At 42.2% G+C, this 12,534-nt stretch overlaps 1 non-coding gene across 1 annotated transcript; it reads right to left on the bottom strand.

Moving 5' to 3' along the window:
* Positions 1-726: 726 nt before the first annotated feature.
* Positions 727-834, bottom strand: LOC148549733 (small nucleolar RNA R71). The gene has a single exon (XR_015897929.1). It is a non-coding gene; the product is annotated as a small nucleolar RNA R71 (small nucleolar RNA).
* Positions 835-12,534: the final 11,700 nt, after the last annotated feature.

Raw genomic sequence — 12,534 nt, forward strand, 5'->3', positions numbered from 1 at the left:
TACTCTATTTATTCATTCATATCCTAACATCTCATCTCACATCTCTTCCATTCGTACAGTTGTGCTTCTTCCTTTACATTACATTCTTTGTCTCCCCCTCTTCTTCCACTTACATAAGGGAACCTCTATACTGTGGTAAAGAGAATCTCTATTATTATTATTATTATTTTTCTGTGCCTTCTTCTTTGTCATATGAGCAGGAGCAAGGATAAGAACATTCTTGTGGAAGTAGATCCAGAACCTAAAAGGACTCTGAAGAGAAAATTAAGAGAAGCTAAAATACAACAATCCAGAGATAACCTTTCAAAAATTTTCGAACAGGCAGAGGAGATGGCAGCCGAAAATAATAATAATGTAAGGAAGATGCTTGGTGACTTTACTGCACTTAATTCCAATTTACATGGAAGAAGCATCTCCATTCCTGCCATTGGAGCAAACAACTTTGAGCTGAAACCTCAATTAGTTTCTCTGATGCAGCAGAACTGCAAGTTTCATGGGCTTCCATCTGAAGATCCTTTTCAGTTCTTAACTGAATTCTTGCAGATATGTGATACTGTAAAGACTAATGGAGTAGATCCTGAAGTCTACAGGCTCATGCTTTTCCCTTTTGCTGTAAGAGACAGAGCTAGATTATGGTTGGATTCTCAACCCAAAGACAGCCTGAACTCTTGGGATAAGCTGGTCACGACTTTCTTAGCCAAGTACTTTCCTCCTCAAAAGCTGAGCAAGCTTAGAGCTGATGTTCAAACCTTTAGACAGAAAGAAGGTGAATCTCTCTATGAAGCTTGGGAAAGATACAAACAGTTGACCAAAAAGTGTCCTTCTGACATGCTTTCAGAATGGACCATCCTGGATATATTCTATGATGGTTTATCTGAGCTATCAAAGATGTCACTGGACACTTCTGCAGATGGATCCATTCACTTAAAGAAAACGCCTGCAGAAGCTCAAGAACTCATTGACATGGTTGCTAATAACCAGTTCATGTACACTTCTGAAAGGAATCCTATGAATAATGGGACGCCTATGAAGAAGGGAGTTCTTGAGGTTGATACTCTGAATGCCATATTGGCTCAGAATAAAATATTGACTCAGCAAGTCAATATGATCTCTCAGAGTCTGCATGGAATGCAAGCTGCATCCAACAGTACTCAAAAGGCATCTTCTGAAGAAGAAGCCTATGATCCTGAGAACCCTGCAATAGCAGAGGTAAATTACTTAGGTGAACCTTATGGAAACACCTATAACTCAACATGGAGAAATCATCCAAATTTCTCATGGAAGGATCAAAAGCCCCAACAAGGCTTTAATAATGGTGGAAGAAACAGGTTTAGCAATAGCAAGCCTTTTCCATCATCAACTCAGCAACAGACAGAGAACTCTGAACAAAATGCTTCTAATTTGGCAAATCTAGTCTCTGATCTATCTAAGGCCACTGTAAGTTTCATTAATGAAACAAGGTCTTCCATTAGAAATCTGGAAGCACAAGTGGGCCAGCTGAGTAAAAGGATCACTGAAATCCCTCCTAGTACTCTCCCAAGCAATACAGAAGAGAACCCGAAAGGAGAGTGCAAGGCCATTGACATAAGCGCCATGGCCGAACCTCTGAGGAGAGGAGAGGACGTGAATCCCAAGGAGGAGGACCTCCTGGGACGTCCAGTGATCAATAAGGAGCTTCCCTCTGGGGAATCAAAGGACTCTGAGGCTCATCTAGAGACTATAGAGATCCCATTGAACCTCCTTATGCCCTTCATGAGCTCTGATGAGTATTCCTCTTCTGAAGAGAATGAGGATGTCACTGAAGAGCAAACTGCCAAGTTTCTTGGTGCAATCATGAAGCTGAATGCCAAATTATTTGGCATTGATACTTGGGAAGTTGAACCTCCCTTGTTCATCAATGAACTAAGTGATCTGGATCAACTGACATTGCCTCAGAAGAGACAGGATCCTGGAAAGTTCATAATACCCTGCACCATAGGCACCATGATCTTTAAGGCTCTGTGTGACCTTGGTTCAGGAATAAACCTCATACCCCTCTCTGTAATAGAGAAACTGGGAATCTATGGGGTGCAAGCTGCTAAAATCTCACTAGAGATGGCAGACAGCTCAAGAAAGCAGGCTTATGGACAAGTAGAAGATGTATTAGTAAAGGTTGAGGGCCTTTACATCCCTGCTGATTTCATAGTCCTGGATACTGGAAAGGAAGAGGATGAATCCATCATCCTAGGAAGACCTTTCCTGGCCACAGCAAGAGCTGTGATTGATGTTGACAGAGGTGAAATATTCCTTCAATGGAATGAGAACTCCCTTGTATTCAAAACTCAAGGATCTCCCTCTGCAACCATGGAAAGGAAGCAGGAAAAGCTTCTCTCCAAGCAGAGTCAACCAGAGCCCCCACAGTCAAACTCTAAGTTTGGTGTTGGGAGGCCACAACCAAACTCTAAGTTTGGTGTTGAACTCCCATATCCAAACTCTAAGTTTGGTGTTGGAGAGTTTCAACAAAGCTCTGCACATCTGTGAGGCTCCATGAGAGCCCACTGTCAAGCTATTGACATTAAAGAAGCGCTTGTTGGGAGGCAACCCAATGTTTATCTAATTCTTATTTTTATGTTTTCTTAGGTTAATGATCATGTGGAGTCACAAAATAAATAGAAAAATTGAAAACGGAATCAAAAAACAGCAGAAGAAAAATCACACCCTGGAGGAGCATCTGTCTGGCGTTCAGCGCCAGAACAGAGCATGGTTCTGGCGCTGAACGCCCAAAATGGGTAGCTTCTGGGCGCTGAACGCCAGAACAGGCATGGTTCTGGCGTTCAACGCCAGAAATGGCACACAAATGGGCGTTGAACGCCCAAAATGGCCACCAACCTGGCGCTGAACGCCCAGAGTTGGATACAAAGGCATTTTTACATACCTAAGGGGTGCAGGGATGTAAATCCTTAAAAACCTCAGGATCTGTGGACCCCACAGGATCCACTCAGGATCTGTGGACCCCACAGGATCCACTCAGGATCTATGGACCCCACAGGATCCACTCAGGATCTGTGGACCCCACAGGATCCCCACCTACCTCCACTCACTTCTTCTCACTACTCTCTTTCACACAACCCCATAAACACTCTTCCCTAAAAACCCCTCACCAATCACCTCAATCTCTCTTCCCCATTAAACCTTCACCACTCACATCAATCTCTCTTCCCCATAAACCTACCTCATAAACTCCACCTACCTTCAAAATTCAAAACCAATTTCCCACCCAAACCCACCCATATGGCCGAACCAATACCCCCCTCCCTTCCCTATATAAAGACCTCCATTCTTCATCAAATTCACACAACACACCCCTCTACACTCCTCTTGGCCGAAACCACATCTCCCTCTCCCTCTCCATATTTCTTCTTCTTCTTCTTCTATTCTTTTGTTTATTGCTCGAGGGCGAGCAATATTCTAAGTTTGGTGTGGTAAAAGCATAAGCTTTTTGTTTTTCCATTACCATTGATGGCATCTAAGACCGGAGAATCCTCTAGAAGAGGGAAAGGGAAGACAAAAGCTTCCACATCCGAGTCATGGGAGATGAAAAGATTCATCTCCAAAGCCCATCAAGACCACTTCTATGATGTTGTGGCCAAGAAGAAGGTGATCCCTGAGGTCCCTTTTAAACACAAAAGAAATGAGTATCCGGAGATCCGACATGAAATTCAAAGAAGAGGTTGGGAAGTTCTAACAAATCCCATCCAACAAGTCGGCATCTTAATGGTTCAAGAGTTCTATGCCAATGCATGGATCACCAAGAACCATGATCAAAGTAAGAACCCAGATCCAAAGAACTATGTTACAATGGTTCGGGGGAAATACTTAGATTTTAGTCCGGAGAATGTGAGGTTGGCGTTCAACTTGCCATACATGGAAGAGAACGCACGCCCCTACACAAGGAGAGTCAACTTTGATCAAAGGTTGGACCAAGTCCTTATGGACATATGTGTAGAAGGAGCTCAATGGAAGATTGACTCCAAAGGCAAGCCGGTTCAACTAAGAAGATTGGACCTCAAGCCTATAGCTAGAGGATGGTTGGAGTTCATTCAATGCTCAATCATTCCCACTAGCAACCGGTCTGAAGTTACTATAGACCGGGCCATCATGATCCATAGCATCATGATTGGAGAAGAGGTGGAAGTTCATGAGATTATACCTCAAGAACTCTACAAGGTGGCTGACAAGTCCTCCACTATGGCAAGGTTAGCCTTTCCTCACCTCATTTGCCACCTATGCAATTCAGCTGGGATTGACATAGAGGGAGATATCCTCATTAAAGAGGAAAAGCCCATCACTAAGAAAAAGATGGAGCAAGCAAGAGAGCCCAGTCATGGAGCTCAAGAGGCGCAAGAAGCTCATCACCATGAGATTCCGGAAATGCCTCAAATGCACTTTCCTCCACAAAACTATTGGGAGCACATCAACACCTCCCTAGAAGAATTAAGTTCCAATATGGGACAACTAAGGGTGGAACATCAAGAGCACTCCATCATGCTTCATGAAATAAGAGAAGATCAAAAAGCAATGAGGGAGGAGCAACAAAGACAAGGAAGAGACATAGAAGAGCTCAAGGACATCATTGGTTCCTCAAGAAGGAAACGCCACCATCACTAAGGTGGATTCATTCCTTGTTCTTGCCTTCTCTGTTTTTCGTTTTCTATGTTATGTGCTTATCTATGTTTGTGCCTTCATTACATGATCATTAGTAGTAGTAACTTTGTCTTAAAGTTATAAATGTCCTATGAATCCATCACTTCTCTTAAATGAAAAACTATTTTAATTTAAAAGAACAAGAAGTACATGAGTTTCGAATTTATCCTTGAACTTAGTTTAATTATATTGATGTGGTGACAATGCTTCTTGTTTTCTGAATGTATGATTGAACAGTGCATATGTCTTTTGAAGTTGTTGTTTAAGAATGTTAAATATGTTGGCTCTTGAAAGAATGATGACTAGGAGACATGTTATTTGATAATCTGAAAAATCATAAAAATGATTCTTGAAGCAAGAAAAAGCAGCAAAGAACAAAGCTTGCAGAAAAAAAAAGGCGAAAAAAAATAGAAAGAAAAAGAAAAAGCAAGCAGAAAAAGCCAATAACCCTTAAAACCAAAAGGCAAGGGCAAATAAAAAGGATCCCAAGGCTTTGAGCATCAGTGGATAGGAGGGCCTAAAGGAATAAAATCCTGGTCTAAGCGGCTAAACCAAGCTGTCCCTAACCATGTGCTTGTGGCGTGTAGGTGTCAAGTGAAAACTTGAGACTGAGCGGTTAAAGTCAAGGTCCAAAGCAAAAGAAGAGTGTGCTTAAGAACCCTGGACACCTCTAATTGGGGACTTTAGCAAAGCTGAGTCACAATCTGAGAAGGTTCACCCAATTATGTGTCTGTGGCATTTATGTATCCGGTGGTAATACTGGAAAACAAAGTGCTTAGGGCCACGGCCAAGACTCATAAAGAAGCTGTGTTCAAGAATCATCATACTGAACTAGGAGAATCAATAACACTATCTGAACTCTGAGTTCCTATAGATGCCAATCATTCTGAACCTCAATGGATAAAGTGAGATGCCAAAACTATTTAAGAGGCAAAAAGCTATAAGTCCCGCTCATATAATTAAAGCTCTGTTTCATTGATAGTTTGGAATTTATAGTATATTCTCTTCTTTTTATCCTATTTTGATTTTCATTTGCTTGGGGACAAGCAACAATTTAAGTTTGGTGTTGTGATGAGCGGATAATTTATACGCTTTTTGGCATTGCTTTTAGTATGTTTTTAGTAGGATCTAGTTACTTTTAGGGATGTTTTCATTAGTTTTTATGTTAAATTCACATTTCTGGACTTTACTATGAGTTTGTGTGTTTTTCTGTGATTTCAGGTATTTTCTGACTGAAATTGAGGGACTTGAGCAGAAATCAGATTCAGAGGTTGAAAAAGGACTGCTGATGCTGTTGGATTCTGACCTCCCTGCACTCAAAGTGGATTTTCTGGAGCTACAGAACTCGATATGGCGCGCTTCCAATTGCGTTGGAAAGTAGACATCCAGGGCTTTCCAGCAATATATAATAGTCCATACTTTGGCCAAGAATTGACGACGTAAACTGGCGTTCAACGCCAGCCTTCTGCCCAAATCTGGCGTCCAGCGCCAGAAAAGGATCCAGAACCAGAGTTGAACGCCCAAACTGGCACAGAAACTGGCGTTCAACTCCACAAATGGCCTCTGCACGTGCTACACTTAAGCTCAGCCCAAACACACACCAAGTGGGCTCCGGAAGTGGATTTATGCATCAATTACTTACTCATGTAAACCCTAGTGACTAGTTTATTATAAATAGGACCTCTTACTATTGTATTAGGCATCCTGGATTGTATTTTGATCCTGTGATCTCGTTTAGGGGGCTGGCCATCTCGGTCATGCCTGGACCTTTCACTTATGTATTTTCAACGGTAGAGTTTCTACACTCCATAGATTAAGGTGTGGAGCTCTGCTGTCCCTCAAAGATTAATGCAAAGTACTACTGTTTTCTATTCAATTCTTCTTATTTCGCTTCTAAGATATCCATTCGCACCCAAGAACGTGATGAAGGTGATGATTATGTGTGACGCTCATCATCCTTCTCCCTTATGAACGCGTGTCTGACAAACACTTCTGTTCTACATGAAATAAGCTAGAATGAGTATCTCTTAGATCTCCTAACCAGAATCTTCGTGGCGTAAGCTAGAATGATGGCAGCATTCAAGAGAATCCGGAAGGTCTAAACCTTGTCTGTGGTATTCCGAGTAGGATTCAATGATTGAATGACTGTGACGAGCTCCTAACTCGCGATTGCAGGGCGTTAGTGACAGACGCAAAAGGATAGTAAATCCTATTCCAGCATGATCGAGAACCGACAGATGAATAGCCGTGCCGTGACAGGGTGCGTGAGCATATTATTCACTGAGAGGATAAGATGAAGCCATTGACAAGGGTGATGCCTCCAGACGATTAGCCGTGCCGTGACAAGGCATTGGATCATTTTCCCGTGAGATGACCGAAAGTAGCCATTGACAGTGGTGATGTATCACATAAAGCCAGCCATGGAAAGGAGTAAGACTGATTGGATGAAGATAGCAGGAAAGCAGAGGTTCAGAGGAACGAAAAGCATCTCCATTCGCTTATCTGAAATTCCTACCAATGATTTACAAAAGTATCTCTATCCCTATTTTATTATATAATATTCGAAAACACCATTATCACTTTATATCTGCCTGACTGAGATTTGCAAGGTGACCATAGCTTGCTTCATACCAACAATCTCCGTGGGATTCGACCCTTACTCACGTAAGGTATTACTTGGACGACCCAGTGCACTTGCTGGTTAGTTGTATCGAAGTTGTGACAATTATGAATTAAGATCAAAGCACCAAGCTTTGGAGCCATTACCAGGGATTGTTCGAGCCTGGACATCACAATTTCGTGCACCAGTCATCTCACGGGAAAATGATCCAATGCCCTGTCACGGCACGGCTAATCGTCTGGAGGCATCACCCTTGCCAATGGCTTCATCTTATCCTCTCAGTGAATAATATGCTCACGCACCCTGTCACGGCACGGCTATTCATCTGTCGGTTCTCGATCATGCTGGAATAGGATTTACTATCCTTTTGCGTCTGTCACTAACGCCCTGCAATCGCGAGTTAGGAGCTCGTCACAGTCATTCAATCATTGAATCCTACTCGGAATACCACAGACAAGGTTTAGACCTTCCGGATTCTCTTGAATGCCGCCATCATTCTAGCTTACGCCACGAAGATTCTGGTTAGGAGATCTAAGAGATACTCATTCTAGCTTATTTCATGTAGAACAGAAGTGTTTGTCAGACACGCGTTCATAAGGGAGAAGGATGATGAGCGTCACACATAATCATCACCTTCATCACGTTCTTGGGTGCGAATGGATATCTTAGAAGCGAAATAAGAAGGATTGAATAGAAAACAGTAGTACTTTGCATTAATCTTTGAGGAACAGCAGAGCTCCACACCTTAATCTATGGAGTGTAGAAACTCTACCGTATGAAAATACATAAGTGAAGGTCCAGGCATGGCCGAGATGGCCAGCCCCCTAAAACGTGATCACAGGATCAAAATACAATCCAGGATGCCTAATACAATAGTAAGAGGTCCTATTTATAATAAACTAGTCACTAGGGTTTACATGAGTAAGTAATTGATGCATAAATCCACTTCCGGGGCCCACTTGGTGTGTGTTTGGGCTGAGCTTGAGTGTAGCACGTGCAGAGGCCATTTGTGGAGTTGAACGCCAAGTTCTGTGCCAGTTTGAGCGTTCAACTCTGGTTTTGGATCCTTTTCTGGCGCTGGACGCCAGATTTGGGCAGAAGGCTGGCGTTGAACGCCAGTTTACGTCGTCAATTCTTGACCAAAGTATAGACTATTATATATTTCTAGAAAGCCCTGTATGTCTACTTTCCAACGCAATTGGAATCGCGCCATTTCGAGTTCTGTAGCTCCAGAAAATCCACTTTGAGTGCAGGGAGGTCAGAATCCAACAGCATCAGCAGTCCTTTTTCAACCTCTGAATCTGATTTCTGCTCAAGTCCCTCAATTTCAGCCAGAAAATACCTGAAATCACAGAAAAACACACAAACTCATAGTAAAGTCCAGAAATGTGAATTTAACATAAAAACTAATGAAAACATCCCTAAAAGTGACTAGATCCTACTAAAAACATACTAAAACCAATGTCAAAAAGCGTATAAATTATCCGCTCATCACAACACCAAACTTAAATTGTTGCTTGTCCCCAAGCAACTGAAAATCAAATAGGATAAAAAGAAGAGAATATACTATAAATTCCAAACTATCAATGAAACAGAGCTTCAATCATATGAGCGGGACTTATAGCTTTTTGCCTCTTGAATAGTTTTGGCATCTCACTTTATCCATTGAAGTTTAGAATGATTGGCATCTATAGGAACTTCAGATTTCAAATAGTGCTATTGACTCTCCTAGTTCAGTATGATGATTCTTGAACACAGCTTCTTTATGAGTCTTGGCCGTGGCCCTAAGCACTTTGTTTTCCAGTATTACCACCGGATACATAAATGCCACAGACACATAACTAGGTGAACCTTTTCGGATTGTGACTCAGCTTTGCTAAAGTCCCCAATTAGAGGTGTCCAGGGTTCTTAAGCACACTCTTTTTTTTTTTTTTTTGCTTTGGACCTTGACTTTAACCGCTCAGTCTCAAGTTTTCACTTGACACCTACACGTCACAAGCACATGGTTAGGGACAGCTTGGTTTAGCCGCTTAGACTAGGATTTTATTCCTTTAGGTCCTCCTATCCACTGATGCTCAAAGCCTTGGGATCCTTTTTATTTGCCCTTGCCTTTTGGTTTTAAGGGTTATTGGCTTTTTCTGCTTGCTTTTTCTTTTTTTTTTCTTTTTCGCCTATTTTTTTCTTTTTTTTTTTCTGCAAGCTTTGTTCTTTGCTGCTTTTTCTTGCTTCAAGAATCATTTTTATGATTTTTCAGATTATCAAATAACATGTCTCCTAGTCATCATTCTTTCAAGAGCCAACATATTTAACATTCTTAAACAACAACTTCAAAAGACATATGCACTGTTCAAGCATACATTCAGAAAACAAGAAGCATTGTCACCACATCAATATAATTAAACTAAGTTCAAGGATAAATTCGAAACTCATGTACTTCTTGTTCTTTTTGAATTAAAACATTTTTCATTTAAGAGAGGTGATGGATTCATAGGACATTCATATCTTTAAGACAAAGTTACTAACTACTAATGATCATGTAATGAAGGCACAAACATAGATAAGCACATAATACAGAAAACAAAAAACAGAGAAAGCAAGAACAAGGAATGAATCCACCTTAGTGATGGTGGCGTTTCCTTCTTGAGGAACCAATGATGTCCTTGAGCTCTTCTATGTCTCTTCCTTGTCTTTGTTGCTCCTCCCTCATTGCTTTTTGATCTTCTCTTATTTCATGAAGCATGATGGAGTGCTCTTGATGTTCCACCCTTAGTTGTCCCATATTGGAACTCAATTCTCCTAGGGAGGTGTTGATTTGCTCCCAATAATTTTGTGGAGGAAAGTGCATTTGAGGCATCTCCGGGATCTCATGGAAATGAGCTTCTTGCGCCTCTTGAGCTCCATGATTGGGCTCTCTTGCTTGCTCCATCTTTTTCTTAGTGATGGGCTTGTCCTCTTTAATGAGGATATCTCCCTCTATGTCAATTCCAGCTGAATTGCATAGGTGGCAAATGAGGTGAGGAAAGGCTAACCTTGCCATGGTGGAGGACTTGTCAGCCACCTTGTAGAGTTCTTGAGGTATAATGTCATGAACTTCCACCTCTTCTCCAATCATGACGCTATGGATCATGATGGCCCGGTCTATAGTGACTTCAGACCAGTTGCTAGTGGGAATGATTGAGCATTGAATAAACTCCAACCATCCTCTAGCTATAGGCTTGAGGTCCAATCTTCTTAGTTGAACCGGCTTGCCTTTGGAGTCAATCTTCCATTGAGCTCCTTCTACACATATGTCCATAAGGACTTGGTCCAACCTTTGATCAAATTTGACTCTCCTTGTGTAGGGGCGTGCGTTCTCTTCCATGTATGGCAAGTTGAACGCCAACCTCACATTCTCCGGACTAAAATCTAAGTATTTCCCCCGAACCATTGTAACATAGTTCTTTGGATCCGGGTTCTTACTTTGATCATGGTTCTTGGTGATCCATGCATTGGCATAGAACTCTTGAACCATTAGGATGCCGACTTGTTGGATGGGATTTGTTAGAACTTCCCAACCTCTTCTTTGAATTTCATGTCGGATCTCCGGATACTCATTTCTTTTGAGTTTAAAAGGGACCTCAGGGATCACCTTCTTCTTGGCCACAACATCATAGAAGTGGTTTTGATGGGCTTTAGAGATGAATCTTTCCATCTCCCATGACTCGGATGTGGAAGCTTTTGTCTTCCCTTTCCCTCTTCTAGAGGATTCTCCGGTCTTGGGTGCCATCAATGGTAATGGAAAAACAAAAAAGCTATGCTTTTACCACACCAAACTTAGAATATTGCTCGCCCTCGAGCAATAAACAAAAGAATAGATGAAGAAGAAGAAGAAATGGAGGAGAGGGAGAGGGTGATGTGGTTCGGCCAAGAAGGGTGTAGAGGGGTGTGTTGTGTGAATTTGGTGAAGAATGGAGGTCTTTATATAGGGAATGGAGGGGGGGTTAAGGTTCGGCCATATGGGTGGGTTTGGGTGGGAAATTGGTTTTGAATTTTGAAGGTAGGTGGAGTTTATGAGGTAGGTTTATTGGGAGGAGTGGGTGGATGTGAGTGGTGAAGAGGTGATGGGGAAGAGAGTTTGAGGTGATTGGTGAAGGGTTTTTTTGGGTAAAAGTGTTTATGGGGTTGTGTGAAAGAGAGTGGTGAGAAGAAGTGAGTAGAGGTAAGTGGGGATCCTGTGGGGTCCACAGATCCTGAGGTGTTCAAGGAATTACATCCCTGCACCCATTAGGCATATAAAAATGCCTTTGTACCCAACTCTGGGCGTTCAGCGCCAGGTTGGTGACCATTTTGGGCGTTCAACGCCCATTTGTGTGCCATTTCTGGCGTTGAACGCCAGAACCATGCCTGTTCTGGCGTTCAGCGCCCAGAAGCTGCCCATTTTGGGCGTTCAGCGCCAGAACCATGCTCTGTTCTGGCGCTGAACGCCAGACAGATGCTCCTCCAGGGTGTGATTTTTCTTCTGCTGTTTTTGATTCCGTTTTCAATTTTTCTATTTATTTTGTGACTCCACATGATCATGAACCTAAGAAAACATGAAAAACAATAAAAATAAGAATTAGATAAACATTGGGTTGCCTCCCAACAAGCGCTTCTTTAATGTCAATAGCTTGACAGTGGGCTCTCATGGAGCCTCACAGATGTGCAGAGCTTTGTTGAAACTCTCCAACACCAAACTTAGAGTTTGGATATGGGAGTTCAACACCAAACTTAGAGTTTGGTTGTGGCCTCCCAACACCAAACTTAGAGTTTGACTGTGGGGGCTCTGGTTGACTCTGCTTGGAGAGAAGCTTTTTCTGCTTCCTCTCCATGGTTGCAGAGGGAGATCCTTGAGTTTTAAACACAAGGGAGTTCTCATTCCATTGAAGGAATATTTCACCTCTGTCAACATCAATCACAGCTCTTGCTGTGGCCAGGAAAGGTCTTCCTAGGATGATGGATTCGTCCTCTTCCTTTCCAGTATCCAGGACTATGAAATCAGTAGGGATGTAAAGGCCTTCAACCTTTACTAACACGTCCTCTACTTGTCCATATGCCTGTTTTCTTGAGCTGTCTGCCATCTCTAATGAGATTTTAGCAGCTTGCACCCCAAAGATTCCCAGTTTCTCTATTACAGAGAGGGGCATGAGGTTTATTCCTGAACCAAGGTCACATAGATCCTTAAAGATCATGGTGCCTATGGTACAGGGTATTAT

The sequence above is a fragment of the Arachis ipaensis genome, chromosome B8 (genome assembly GCF_059453495.1).
Source record: "Arachis ipaensis isolate K30076 ecotype BB chromosome B8, ASM5945349v1, whole genome shotgun sequence".
Lineage (NCBI taxonomy): Eukaryota > Viridiplantae > Streptophyta > Magnoliopsida > Fabales > Fabaceae > Arachis > Arachis ipaensis.